Source organism: Chrysoperla carnea, chromosome 4 (genome assembly GCF_905475395.1).
Source record: "Chrysoperla carnea chromosome 4, inChrCarn1.1, whole genome shotgun sequence".
Classification (NCBI taxonomy): Eukaryota; Metazoa; Arthropoda; class Insecta; order Neuroptera; family Chrysopidae; genus Chrysoperla; species Chrysoperla carnea.
The window spans coordinates 24,360,382-24,375,854 of record NC_058340.1 but is presented as its reverse complement, the minus strand read 5'-3'; the positions used below and the strand labels follow the sequence as shown (position 1 = coordinate 24,375,854).

Genomic DNA, 15,473 nt, shown 5'->3' with positions numbered 1-15,473 from the left:
CCAGTTATTTTTTTTTATTAAGAATGTTTTAAGCTATTGCACGAAAAGTTACGTCACAGTTCAATTATTTTTTCGTTTAACGTTTACGATCGCTTAAAAATAAAAACACTTCTATATCAAGTATAAGACATCATTTAATACTTTTAATGTAATATAAATAAGTACGTGATCTAAAACTCATAAAACTAAAGATATAATCAAATCGTTTTTAAAAACATACACAACTTTTATATCGCATTAAAAACAACCTTAGTTTTCTTATTTTACGAATCGATAATAATGTAATAATACGTTACCTGAAACACCTGATATCTTAACAAAATTTTACGTTTTAAGATAGGTTTGTTAACATGCTCATGCAATTTACACAAATCGATTTCTGTGTGCATGCACATTTGTACAAGTTGTTTTGTACATTTTTTCTGTTGCGATGATTCGATTAATATAGCACGATGAATTTCGAAAAACTGTTTTTCTTTAATTTGTGGAAATCCATTATCAGTTTCAATGAAAATAAAAAAATCTTTAATTTAAATTTTTCTTTACTTGCGATTTCACTTAATTAATTAACTTATTGATTTCAAATACTCTGACTTATGCTTGATGTGAGTTTATGATTGAGGGACTTAGAGCAATTTCTTGATTAACATACTTTCGTTTGTCCCTTATTTTCTAGAAGGCTGGTTAAAAATATATCGAATTTTTATGATGTTCCGATACACAAAACATCAGATAGTGATTTTCCACATTAAATAATCGAATTTCTCATTTTATTTTCATAGTATAAGTCTTACTCATTTGAATTGTATCAAATATTTAAGCCGAATCCTATATTATATAAGATTATTCACGCATTAAATTATTATAATATATTCAATTTTGGCTGCTTTTAATCATTTGAAATATTTTGGTTTTATATGATGATGATGTATTTTGAATAATATTTTGAACCAAAACACATACCATTAAGTGTATTTAGAAGAGTCTTGTGCCATGGATCAAAATTAATTTACTTTTTGAAATAAATCAGCCGAAATAGTTTCTGCTTGTAACATCGTTATTCTTATACACTAAATTATTTTGAGAATTAAAATATAACACAGATTGTAAGATCAATAAGCAGTATATCATTTATATTTTATTGATATGTGATCTATGGATTTTGAACAATTGTTTTTTATTAAAATTGGTTAAAGACGAAGTAGATATTTGTTGAACCTGGAAGATTTTAAGTTTGATTGCGTTTACTATCGCGCAATTACAAAAACCACTATGAAAATGGCTGATTTTAAAATTATTGTTTGATATTGCCAGACAGTTTTGTTGTTGCTGACACTGCAATAACAAATGTTATTCTAAAAGTTAATGGAAACGGTTTCAAATCACTTTGGTATTGCTCTAATTTTAATATGATTTTGTTTTATAATCGAAGAATATACTTTACTAGCTGGTTTCCTGCAATTAATAAACCGTTCTCGGTCGAAGCGTACTTCATTCTTATATATGTTATAGGGGCGTATTTCATCCCAACGGGTTTTTTAGAGTTTCAAAAACTTTTAATTGAAATAAGATAAAGAAAAAATTTTTGTACATCAATGAAACTTTGTTTGAAAGAGAATTTATGCCAATAATGTTTGAAAATGATTTCATTCATGTGTTCCCCGTGACCCGTAGATAGCACAATCTTAATTAAAAACATTTTTCGCAGCAATTGCGGTCGTATTTCGCCAATAAATCTGCGAATGTTTTATTTCGAGTATTCAACAGTCCCTGGTTTTTTGGCGTAGGCAAGTAATTTTAGATATCCCCAAAGAATATCTAATGGGTTTAGATCACACGATCTTGGAGGCCAAAATTTAGGTTCATTACGTAAATGTAAACAATAAATCAAATTCAATTCAATTTTAAAAGTTCAACAAGTTACAAATGTTTCTCTGGCGTGAGTTTATTCGAAATGGTAAACTAAATACAAAGCAACTGTCTTCTATCAAATCGGTGTCCAAACAAAAAAGTGTTACCAACTCAAAGATGTAAACCTCAAAAAAAAAATTTTATAAAATTCGAAATTCAGCTGTAATTCATTGTACTTTCGAAAAGATTGCCTGCTCTAGCAAAAGTTGATAGAAATATCTTGAACTCAAGAGTGATTCAAGGTACATTGTGATTAAAGATACAACACTTTACCCAATGTTTTGAATCAAAACATACCATAAAATGTGGTGTAGTTTGTTAGTTGGAACGGTAAGTATCTAAACAATTTTGATTACAATGTTTTGTAAATAAAATGAGATGTTCAAGTGGAATTAATATGGTAACACTTTCCATTTTCAATATAAATAATGTTTCTTATGTTTCCATTCATCCATTTATTCACTCTGACTGAGTTTATGTTGTGCTTGTTTGTGTGTTGTTGTTAGTGTTCGATGATAATTATGTCAATCAAACTATCTGAGGGTTTTGCATTTTAAAATAAAATGTTGTGAAACAGAGAGTTAATCAACAAAATGTTTTAGTAGAAAGATGGGATGTCGAGATTTCATTAACACACATTTTCATGTAAATATAACGAAATAATAAACCAATGATGAATTTTAATCGGTAAAACTTATTTAAATTACACATTTCAGAAACAGGAGTCATCATACTATTCGCTCAGTGCATCCGAGTTTTATTTCAGGGAGATACCATAGTAATGACACATATAAATCTATGAATTGTATATATATTATTTTACATTGAAAGTTTAATACTAGGTATTTGTAACAGATATATATATATATATATATATATATATATATATATATATATATATATATATATATATATATATATATATATATATATATAATTATGTTAATTTGCATTAAACAAATTTTTAATGAAAATTTCGATTTTACAATTTTTAATGCAACAAGTTTAATTAATTGTTAATTTTCAATAATTTTAGTTTGATATTTACTATTACATGTAAACAATTGAAAATAAGTCATATTTTTAACCCCCGAAATAAAAAAAGGGGTTTTATAAGTTTGACCGCTATGTGTGTGTCTGTGTGTTTATCTCTCTGTGGCATCGTAGCGCCTGAACGGATGAACCGATTTTAATTTTTATGATTTCATTAAAAAGGTAATTTAATGGAGAGTGTTTTTAGCTATGTTTCAAGTGCGAGCTTAGAGTTCCGTTTTTGAAAAAACTGAAAACTTGGCGATGATAATCAAAATCGGTTCAGTTTGAAAAAGGCGTGATGTATAATTTTAATATATAAATAATTACTATGGAAAGGAATGGCCAAATAAACCTGGTTCAATTCATTTTGAAAAGTGAAATGGTAAAATAATTAAGTAATTCAAAATAACAAACTCAACTCAAATATTTCAATATCAATTAAAATATTTCCAAAAATTTGTCCCAAAAAATGATAGCTCTCTAAGTAACCTTTTCATCTCATCTGATATCCTTCACCATCACTTTGAATAATGATTTAAGGAGTGTTATAAGTTTAAAGTGTTTATCTGTGCGTCTGTGTGTTTCTTAGTGGCTTCGTAGCCCCTAAACTGGCGAATCGCCTTGATTGATAACATTTTATAGCTAAGTTTCCAAAAATCGGTTTACAAGGAATAAATTGCATTTGTCGCGAATTTTTTTAATTTTGTAAATTTCACTTGTAAATTAAACGTATGCATTTGTATTTATTTATGAAATTGTAGCAAAAAAAAAAAATGTTCTTTATTCATGGAAAAAATTAATTTATTTAAAAATAACAACGAACACTTTTTGATAGAAAAACTATCATAGTCGTGTTTAAAAATCAATAAAATTTTATAAAAAATATGTCCCATTTAGTTATCAGATGGGTGAAGCTCGACCTTATAACGTCTCCTTTACTATAGATTTTTGTTCAAATAGAACAGATTTCATTCGATATGTATAGTTTTGGTTTAACGGTTCCATAGTTTTACGGTTTTGTATTCTAAATTTATTATTTAACCGAGAAAAAATTAGGTAGGTTTTCAATTCAACCCGGATATTTTTTTTGAATGTATGATCACGCATAACTTTTTTTAAGAATAGTCCGATTACCATGACTCCCAAATTCCCAAACGACAAAAATTCCCCTCTCCCTAAGGGAAGATAAGTAGGGAAAGATTTATGCACATTCATTCACTGAGTTGTAATCGGTGAACCAATTCTAATGTATGTTTATCGATATTTTCGCCAATTGTCGATTTTGCAAAGGTGGTTTCATTTTCAAATGTTTCATCAAAATCGGTTCAATAGCTCAACAAAAAATAAAACCGATGAAAAGTGCTTTAAAAAGTAAGACATCAACCATTAACGATTTACGGAAAAGTAGGCCGAAAAAAATAAATCCAGAAAAAATTTTTGTAATTGTGACCCATTTTTGAACACAAGGGCTAAAAACTTCCGAATCCAACCAACTCCTCTATATTCTACAAACTCAACCCAACCAACTCGTAAATACAACAATACACCGGGTCTTTAATTGATTAACAAATTTTTTACTTATTTGTGATTTTCTAGTCGGTTCTATTTTTTGCAAAAAAATTTTTTGTTTGTAAATAAAGAAACTAATACCATATAATTCCCTGGATATGATTATGTCTATTTATTTTTGGAAAAATGTTACAAATGTTGATCGTCATTGTATACTTTTAAATCCCTTCCCATTTCCGTTTTTTGTTACTAGAAAATCTATGAATTTGAAAATCCTAGATTATTTTCATCGATTATCCATTTAAACTTTTTAAAGCTTCATTTGATTTTCACGCTTTTTTTGTATTTAAATACATAAAAAACATTTCATTTAAATAACCTCATTCTGCAGACATATTTACATAAAGTTATTGATCAATACCTTCTATACTAATATTTGTGTTAAGGATTAACCGAACATTTAAAAGTCAATAAAATTTCATTTACCTATACCAACATTCAATGATATAGTCATTGAGAGAGCTTTTATTAGGGTATACAACAACAAAAAAAAAAGGCAAATATGACTGAAAAATTCAATTTTAATACAAAGTTTTAACTTCGAAAGGAAGTCATTATATTTGTATCGAATATCGAAATGCCGAAATGGATAACCTTACGAATTTTACGAATCCAAAACACTGTGGTTCTTCAAAAGAAATGTACGAGCAAACTCGGGTCGTGGATCTATGGTTATTATTTAAAAACGAGGTAGGTCGCCCAAGAAAGATAGTACCATTAATTTGAAAATTCAACCAGTATTGGGGCTATTGCTAGGAATAATCGATCCCAATACATTTGCAGTCAAATGTTTCGCTTGTCTCCTTCTGGATTTTTTTATTTGTGAGAAATCGATCAATGAGTTACGATTTTAAGTGTTAAAATCGTAACCTTGAAACATGTAACGCACAATTGAAATGTTCGATTTACGAACTGAAACAATTTTCTTATACGCGGCAAATGAACGTATAAAAATATGAGATTTTGAAAGTGGGTCATCTTAGGCACGGTACTTGCCTGATTTGTCGAATTGCCCATATTACGCATAAAAATGTAAAACTAGACCTGATACCATGACAAAATTTGAGAAGAAGGAAGCATTCAAAGATTGTTTGAATGTATCTCAATGGTGACATCAGAAAATGACGTCACTAACCTATATCTTCCTGTTTGTTTTATTAGTAATTTTAAACGTTCATATTTTGCGTACTTCGAAAGTTTTTCAAAAACCAACTTAACTTTTTTACCCGCGCAGTGTTAGTCAACATACCTATTTAGTTTTGCAGCTTTGTTTGAGTTAAACGGCGATTATATCCAACTTTCAAATGAAAAAACAACAAAATAATGATTATTTCTTGAATTAAACGAGGATTAAAGAATTCGCTTTGATTTTTTCGTGCTAGATATTCATTTATAGTAACAATATGCTTGTGTTGTATACTTGCTTGTAGTTATCCAGTGCGAAATTTGGTTTAAATGTGTCGATTAGATATGATTAACTCAATCAGAAAATTATGATCTGGCTTCTAATGGTGATGTCCACTGACTGCTTTTTTTCTTCACTCACACGTTTCTCTCTTCGGTACACTTAAAATCTACTGACAACTAAGGTCACGTAAAATGGTAAAGTAATAAAAACGTATATAAGGATCAAGAAGGCACATATTATATGTTTATAGTTTATTTGAACTTAAAAAACTTTTTTTATTTAGAAAAGAAAAATACGATTAAAGAATGTTCTTTTTGTTAGGGGGTTATAATCATTCAAAATTTTCGGTTTAAAAGCGTAGTTTGGTCAATGACTTGAAACGCAATAAAAATAAACTATAAAAGAGTAGAATGTTTGGATGTCTCATTACCTCTATATAATGGTTGGCGAAAATGGCTTATTTCATTATTTATTCATGACGAAGGCAGATAACCCGGCCGTATAGATTCGAATCTATATCCATCGATGGCATAGTTTGTGATTAATTTTAAGGACTGCAGCGTGTAATGTTTTGTTTGCATCATTTACTGAACCAGTCGATTTATAGTTCATCCAAAATGATGAATAGGCCACTTATGTTGATGGCGTCAGCCAGTAAAAATGTAATGTTACACGGTAAGTAGCTCGAACTGAACAGACCTTTTGAATAATTTGCATTGTGTTCAACATATAGCATGAAATGCTGCATGCAAATTTTTTCCAGATTAATTATATTACTCAGAAGCTATGGATTACCCAATACACAAAATGAACCATTATTTTAATATATAATTGCTAGTAAGTAGCTCGTTTTGTATTAAACCAATTAAAAATGCCTTATACAATAGTTGCAGATTTTGACGAGGGTCATCATGTTCTGACATCAGATTCGCCAGGTTTTCCAGGTTGCTTTAATTGTCAGTTTAGATCCTAAGAGATAAGAGATAGAATGAAACATTAAATTAGAAAATTGATTCTCATTAAAAACAAATTTTTTTTATTCAAAACATATTTTCAAAAAACTTTATTATTGCATTTGATCGAAATAAAATACGCTAGCTTTAGAAAAATGTTTTAGACAAAAGTTATCGAAGAGAATAAAGGTCACTCATTTGTGTCAATAACTTGTTAGTTCCGATTTATTTTCAAGTTTATTTGAAGATGAAGGTCAAATGACCTTGAAACTAGAATTTCAGGTCAAAGTCAAAGACAAAAGTGAATGTCCCCTATTTCCTTTGACAACATTAGGCGAAAGTATTTTTCTGTTGCTAACGTTTTTTCTTTGGATTAAATGCAATAATGACGCATTTCCTCCGAATTTGTATTTTATCTCTAACATTTTAGGATCTAAATTGACTATTAAAGCAACTAGGAGAACTAGGTCAATCTGATGTCAGTACATGATGTCCACCATCAAACCCTGTTGTTTTTATTTAAGTTATTTTTTGATTGGTTTACTACAAAACGATCTACTAGCCATAATAGATTAAAATGATCCACTCTGTATTTATAGTCCTGAATTATGATTTTTTCTACATTAATTATATCGCACTAGTCTGCGAAACTGTGGAATACATTTGGCTGATATCATACCCAAATTTAAGTTTAATTTAAGTACAGACACTCTTAATGGAAAACCATATAGATATATATGTATAGACGTACATTAAAATAAGCAGATACAAATTGTTGTTATTTTAAAAGAGAAAAATAAAATATAAATAATATATATAATGCTATACATTTTTCAACAAAATTTTCTGTTGTAATACATTTTTTAAGTGCGTCCAATTTTAAAAATAAACAATGTTTTATTTTTCTTTTAAAAATATTACAACTATTATCTATTTTTAAAATCAGAAATGGTATTGTACGTTTAAAATCGTTTTACTTATAGTACAAGAGACGGTATAAGGTTGATCTTCACCCATAAGCAGTTAAGAAATATTTTTTATGAAATTTTATATAGATTTTTAAACATGCCTATCATATTTTCTATCGAAAAGTTTTCATGGCTATTTTTAATTTCATTAATTTTAATTAATTTTTTCCATGAACGGTTTTTTTCAGGCAAGACTATACCATTATTTTCGTTATAAAATTATCCTTCTTCAGATACCAATTTCGATTGGCTAACATATTGGTGTAGTTACTTATTTTGACTTATCTGTTCATACTTGAAGGGGTAACTTCATCAATCTGTTAGCAAATCGAAATTTGTATCAGAAGAAAGATAATTTAATTATGAAATTAATGGTATAGGCTTGCCTTAAAAAAACCGTTCATGGAAAAATTAAAATTAATTAAATTAAAAATAGCCATGAACAATTTTCGATAGAAAAACTATGATAGACATGTTTAAAAATCAATAAAATTTCATAAAAAATATGTCTCGTCTGGTCATCAGATGGATGAAGATCGACCTTATGCCGTCTCTTAGACCATTATACTTAATTTTTACGAATCTATATGTAAACGTAATTATTTTTATTTACTCTAAAATTAAATCAAGATTAAAACCATGTACTTGTGTTTTGTAGCTGTTTTGTAGCTTATATCCTAAAATTTAATGTTAATTGTGAGTGTAATGTGCTTTTTTAGTGTAATATTATATCTGGCTCGTTTAATTTGTATTCAGATGTTTTATAAGTTCATTAAAAAAATAATTAAATTAATTAAATACTTTTATTTGCAGAGACTCCGTTACCGGCATCGTAAGAAATCATTAAAATAGGCAAATTTTTCTAAATTGTATTTGATGAAACTAATTTCATGAAAATTTTTTAAGGGTACTCATTTGAAAAAATTGGAAAAATGTGGAACGAAAATCTAGTTCAAATAGATATTTAGGTTTCAAACGTTTTGTTAGTCAAAAATATCAACCATTTAAATTAAATATTTCAGTTTTTTATCAGTTATTTTATATTATGAAAATTACGCTTTATACTGGCAAAATGGCAATTTACTCTAAAATCGATAAAATATAAATTATTTTAATTTCGCCTTTTTGTTATCCTAAATGTACGCGTTTTTATTACCCATATGTAAAAATCGCCCATAAATTATTTTACATCCCAACAGTTTAAAACAGAGGCACTAAATTTTAACATACATTCCGTAGAGAAAAAATTTCATATAAATTATGATTGCCGGGGCTGGCTACAAAGTTACTACTTAATTTTATTGTTGTAATATTTTCTTGTATACGCATTTTACGTATTGCAATTAAAAATTCGATATATTACGCATTTCAATTAAAAAAATAAACATTGAAAACTCAACCTTGGTGCTTAAGTGGCTTAATAAAATTTTATTTTTACTCAAATTAACTCTCAAGGATGTACTAGAGAGTTTTTCAACTAAATTATTATAGATTTTACCACAAATTTCCTAAGCACTTTCAAAAAATTTATTTTGCCAACCTTTTCAAAATTTATAGAAGTTTTTGTTGGGTGTTATTTTTCAATGAGCAATAGGAATACAACTTAATAAATTAAAATTTAAAAAAAGTTTAAAAAAACTATTAAAAAAAACACGCTTTATTGCACAAAAAACTGGATAAAAATGGATAGAAATTTAAAAAAAAAATAGAATTAACTTGGACGGGTTTCGAACTCACGACTTTCTGCAAGAGTAGCGGCCACCATCTGACCGTAGATAATAACATTGTTATAATAAGATAAAGTTATTAAATTATTGTATTGTCATCGGTCCTTTATTACGTTGAAAGATTTTGTTACATTCATAATTACAGGTCAAGCTAATAAAGCGTCTTAATAATAGCCCCAATGCATAGATCAATTTTTTATTAAAAACATACATTTCGATTACACCGTAGTCCTCATCAGTAAGAATAAGCTCAATGTAATTTCTCTTGATCTTATGTTACTCAATCCTAATTTGTTGAAAGTGTCCTCAAAAGCTTTATAATCTAAATTTTTGGCACTACTTTACAACTAGCCTGGAACACCTTATATAATTGCAGAGTTAAAATGCATTTGTCATCAATACATTATTTATGACAAATTTTAATATAATATATTAAATTATTTTAAGTTATGATTTAATATTTAATAAATAAATAATTCAAATTAAAGTAATAAATAAATATTTATATTAAGATTAAATTTTCAATTAAAATTTTTAACAAAAAATAATACTTTTCAACAGAATCGGTAAACAAATTGATTTGAGTCATTTTAGTGTTTAATACATTCACTAGACTATGTTATAATATTAATAATTTTCTCTATGCTGGACCTAGATAAATAAATAAGTTCTGAGAATTATTACATTATTAACAGAGAAAATACAAAGAGCTTTAAGCCATGCATGAACGAATCATAACATAATTTTACTTAATAAATTTGTTTTGTTCTTTTCGTCTTAGTGTACTATACTGAATGTTGGCAGAAAAGGATATTGATTTTATAGTGCTTGAAGACGATTTTTTTCTTTACATACTACTAGAGTGATACCCACCCACTTCGTTGGGTTTAAAAGTAAAGATTGATAAAGATTGCTCTCGTTTATCCCCTTTCTATAACACTAAAAATAATAGTAAGGATTGTTTTACACAGGTAATATATATGTATGGTTTTCTATTTTTTTAAATGTATAATACTCGTAATTATTCATTGAGTATATAAGAAAAGATGGCCGTAAAATATTTTATATTGACAATTTTTACAGAAATCTGTAATTTATTCGCTTGTTTTAGCGTGAAAGCGCAACAAACAAACAAAAAAACATGCTTACTTTCGTATTTATAATATATAGAGACGGTAGTGTTTTTTTAAAGTGTGGGTCATGATCCTTTGGAGAGTTGCAAAATCTTTGCAAAGAGATCGCAGTGGATCACGAAGTTCCAATAGAAAATGAATAGATATATATCCAATAGAAAATGGAAAGATATTTCTATTTAGAAAATGTTTATTACAAAACTTGTGAATAACGTAAGGTAACACAAACTAATAGAAATAAAATTCATAGTGCAAGAGCTGCGTTATCTAAGCGAATTTCCTCAGAGATTGAAAAAAGTAATATGTACATTTTTCGTAAAATCAACTATTGCAATTTTAATTTTTCAAGAATTTTTATTTTGAAAACAAGCGTCTAGAGAATAAATCACAGTACTTTTTTGCTTAAAACTGATCAACAATTACCAAAATATTTTTTATTTTGAACAAATTCTAAATTTTGTATTTTGCGCTTACTACTAACTTACTTACTAAGGGGGATCACATCAAGAGTAAGATTATAAAGCACTGCACTAGGATATTCGTTGTATGCGTAGTAATGGTAAGGACAATAAAATCGATGCCAACGCTTCCAGTGAAAAATTTTGGCGAGAAATAAGGCTGTTATGATTGATTTGCAATTCTTAACATGTTAATGTTATGGAAAATGTCAAATTAAAATTATTGAAGAAACACTAACTAATTAATGCATTAAAATTTGTGAGACAATAATATTAAATTTTCAATGTAAGTCATAAATGCAATTCATACAATTATATATGCATCCATACAATTCTATAATTAAAGTACTGTATCGTTACCATAGAAACGCCTCCAATAAAAATCACACACGGTACGAATAAAAAGAACAAACTTCTCTATTTATTATTGTTGATTAAATAACAGAGAAATTTAATTTAAACTTTCGTGTTAATAACATCAATAGATTGATAGTTAATAATATTTATAGCTAGCAAAATATTCCTGTGATTTCAATATTAAGTTTTTGATATGTTATTGAAAGCTATGGCATAAATTGTTTTTCAACTTTAAAAGGGGTTAATATCTCAACTATATCTTTTACGAAAAGATTTCTCTTTCTTCACAAATTGTAAATGAAGTTTTACGAATATATTATTAAATTTTTACAATTAAATACAAGATTTGTTTTCGAAAATGTAGTCGTTGAACGAGTATTTTCATACCATGTATATGAAATATATCAAGGTATACTAAGTTGAGTCCCAAATTTGTAACGCTTAAAAATATTGATGCTATGAACAAAATTTTAGTAAAGGTTTTCATAAAATTGGTATAGGTATGTTTAAAATGCAACCTCTAAGAATTTAAACTAAAAACTTGAGCACTGTAGAGGAATGTCCTTAACGGAAAATAGTATCAAAATTTAATAAAATTACATGAAATTTTCTAATAAAAAATTATAAATCAGGTTTAATTACTTTATTATTTTACCTACTTTTGTAATGCATTCTGCTATATTTAGAATTTTAAAAATTTAGCTCTTGAACTATGAAACACGGAAGTATATATGTAACAAATTTTTGTTCTGTTATTTCAAGTATTTTATTTTTCAAATACAGAAATTTGAAAGTTCATTGACATGATTAATTTACGCCTAGTTTTCGAATAAAATTTGATTGTAAAATTAAAACATGTTCAATAGCAATTAATACATTAAGTGAAAATAAACAATTGAATTGAGTTATTCGTTGAAATACCCTTTTAAAAAGGTAATTATTTCCCCCCGACAATTTCGAAAAGATATTTTTTTGTCGTTGTTTGTAATCTGCTTTGAAACTAATATTTAAAAAAAAAATATTCCACTAGAAGTTTGACCCCTTTGATCTACTTAATAATACCGAAAATAACAACTCGAAATTAGAATCAATAAACTCACTATTTATTTCTACCAAAAAATTTTCAACTATATATTTGTATAGTTTTTGAGAAAATGGAATTTGGACCCTTACGGGAAAATGAAAATATTTACGAAAAAATATTTCAAACAAAAGATATTTTCTTTTTCATAAGAAACATTTCTTATTTTTAAGTTTTTGATCTATCTCTTGCACTTGGACTCAATGGACATATATGTTGCTCATTTAGGAACTAAAACTTTCTTTCTTGCATACAGAGCATGCTTTAAAAATTTCAACTTGATATCTAAATGAACTAATTAGGTGATTTTATAAACCAAAATTTTCTTTGTAGGCGTTATAAGGCAATATAAGGCGTAGGCGTAGCGTTATCAACGTAGGCGTTATCAATAAGTGTATCAATATTTCTAGGAGTCACAAACTTGGAACCAAATTTAATATACACTGGTATATTTCATATTACGAACTCAAACTCACTTTTTACGTCTTGAGTACGCTATAAAATTTCAGCTTGATATCTCTTTTCTAGTTATTGTGATGACGGACGGATAGACAGACGAAGTACCGGAAATGGATTTCTCGGGTGATTTTATGAACACCTACACAAAAATTTTGTTTGTAGCATTTCTATTTCAAAGCGTTACAAACTTGAGATTAAAATTACTATACCTTGATATTCATTTCATATGTACACGATATAAAAAGTAAAATTTTGGAGTAAATTACTTACCTAAAGGTAATAATGCAGTGTTGATAATTTTCTGATTAATCCAAAAATTTAATTTAACATCAGGATTCATTTTATTTAACATTGTATTGTGTTCACACCACATTTGAATCAATTCACGAGACATTTAATCTGGAACAAAAATAAATAAATAAAAATTAAATTGCTGACTCACATTTTTAATCGACATAAAATTCCCTTGTTTTTAATCAATGCAAGCCTACCTATGTCACCAATGTCTCTGGATTTTCCCAAAAAACAATAAATTATTTCTAAAAAGGACATACATTACCTACATGAAAATTATATATTTAGTAAATAAAGCCAGTATATTTTCCCTAGATATAAACTTCGGATCGTAATTTTCAAGTGAGGCATAAAAAGGGTTTTATAAACAACTCTCAATCAAGTATCGAAGTCCTAATTGAATAATTTCTTAATAAAAGTGAAATATTAAATACTGTAAGGTAATGGTATTGTTTGAGAAGATCGTCAAGGTTGATCATGCCATAGAATTTGTCATTTTTTTAAGAAACATTCGACGTTAATGCAAAGAATTTTTTCGCTATAAAACCGCAAATTGATTGGATTAATAGGTAACAAGAAGTAATAGGCATTTAAGGTAGTACCTACACGAAAGTGATATTCCAAGAATTTCTCAAAACTCAGAATATAAAATATTTAATTCATAATACACTTGCTGTTAAAATTAGAAGATGATTTACCATGCCATACATGAGATATTAGCAATTAAAAGTGACGCAATTTGTACGTGTACATGGGAGAAGTGTATAAAAATACACAAATTTACAAATATTATATTTATTTACCAATGAATGACGTCCACCATCTCTATGAAAAACTAATATAATGTAGAATACTATATTTAGAAAATATATAAATAAAAATAAAAATTATTTACCATATAGTTTCGATAAAAAACTTAAATAAATAACTCGTTTTAGCGATGATTTTTGTGGAAAAGATATGAAGACTAATGGTAAAAGTATATGTCAAAGTATGTGTGTGTATACGTATAGAATTTATAATAGTGAGTAACTACAGTCTTTTGAAAATAATATATGGTATAGTCATAGCACAGTTCATGCACTGAATGATAGTATTAGTCCAAAACTTTTTGACTGGACGGTCGCGGAGGAACTACCTTAAAAAGCAAATAAATTTAGTAATAGTTTGCAGTGTTTAGTCGCTGCTATTTAAGTTAACCCAATGCTTAAGATTCACGAAATATGAGCTGAAATGATTGAAGAAAATACTGTGAAAGCAAATTTAGATAGGAAAATGGCTTTCTGTGAAACTTGTATTAACTCATCCTAAAATGTTCTTTGGATCATTCTGATCAAAAGCACTCGCGGCCACAATAAATTTTAACGAGTAGTTTTTGAGCTTCGAACGATCAAAGCTACGAATATATTATAGTTTTAGTATATGACTAGGAAATGACTTCCTGCGAAACTTTTTCAAACCATCCCAAAATGTTCTTCAGATCGTTCTGATCAAAAGTTAAATGATAGATCCGACCTAAACGACATTTGGCATTTAAAGTCTCGCACAACAAAACGTTCCAGAATTCAATTACCTGTTTGACAGGTAATTGAACATTCATACATGAGACACACAAAACTAATTACCTTGACGATTTCATGTTTTTGACACAAAAATTTTTAAACTGACAAAAGAACTTTTTTCTGAATTTGCATGTCCCTGAAGATTCCAAAACACATACATTGCACACACTTTTCAATTTTCTGAAAGCACCAAAACAATTTATTGTCATTAAGAAATTATCAACGATTTCTTAATGAAAAACTAATAACTTTTAATGGGCCTACCTAGCCAGCTATCTTGATAACTTTTCCCTCTATACACTTTTGGTTGTATAAAAGCCTATTAATGTTTTGGCTGCCTTAGTGTTGTAAATTTGATTAAATGTAGTAAGAATATTCAAAATTTACAAGTCAATATGTGTAATATAATTTTGAATATTATATTTGATTATATAACAGTGGTTCTTAAACTATTCATATTTGTGTACCGTGAGATTTCTAAGCATATATTATTTATTTAGATACAGACAGCATGCAATAAAACATTATTGCCCTTCATACATGATATTCAGATTTTTT

The 15,473-nt window shown here is 27.7% G+C and overlaps 1 protein-coding gene across 1 annotated transcript in view; it reads right to left on the bottom strand.

The window, feature by feature from the left end:
- The window catches only part of LOC123297949 (probable G-protein coupled receptor No18), an 83,364-nt gene extending 68,335 nt beyond the window's left edge, over nt 1–15,029 (bottom strand). Inside the window, exons 1-2 of the mRNA XM_044879788.1 lie at nt 14,979–15,029; nt 13,330–13,458 (exon numbers count right to left, since the gene is read on the bottom strand). The gene's annotated coding sequence lies outside the window, so the exon portion shown is untranslated. The remainder of the gene's footprint in view (nt 1–13,329; nt 13,459–14,978) is intronic.
- Nucleotides 15,030–15,473: the final 444 nt, after the last annotated feature.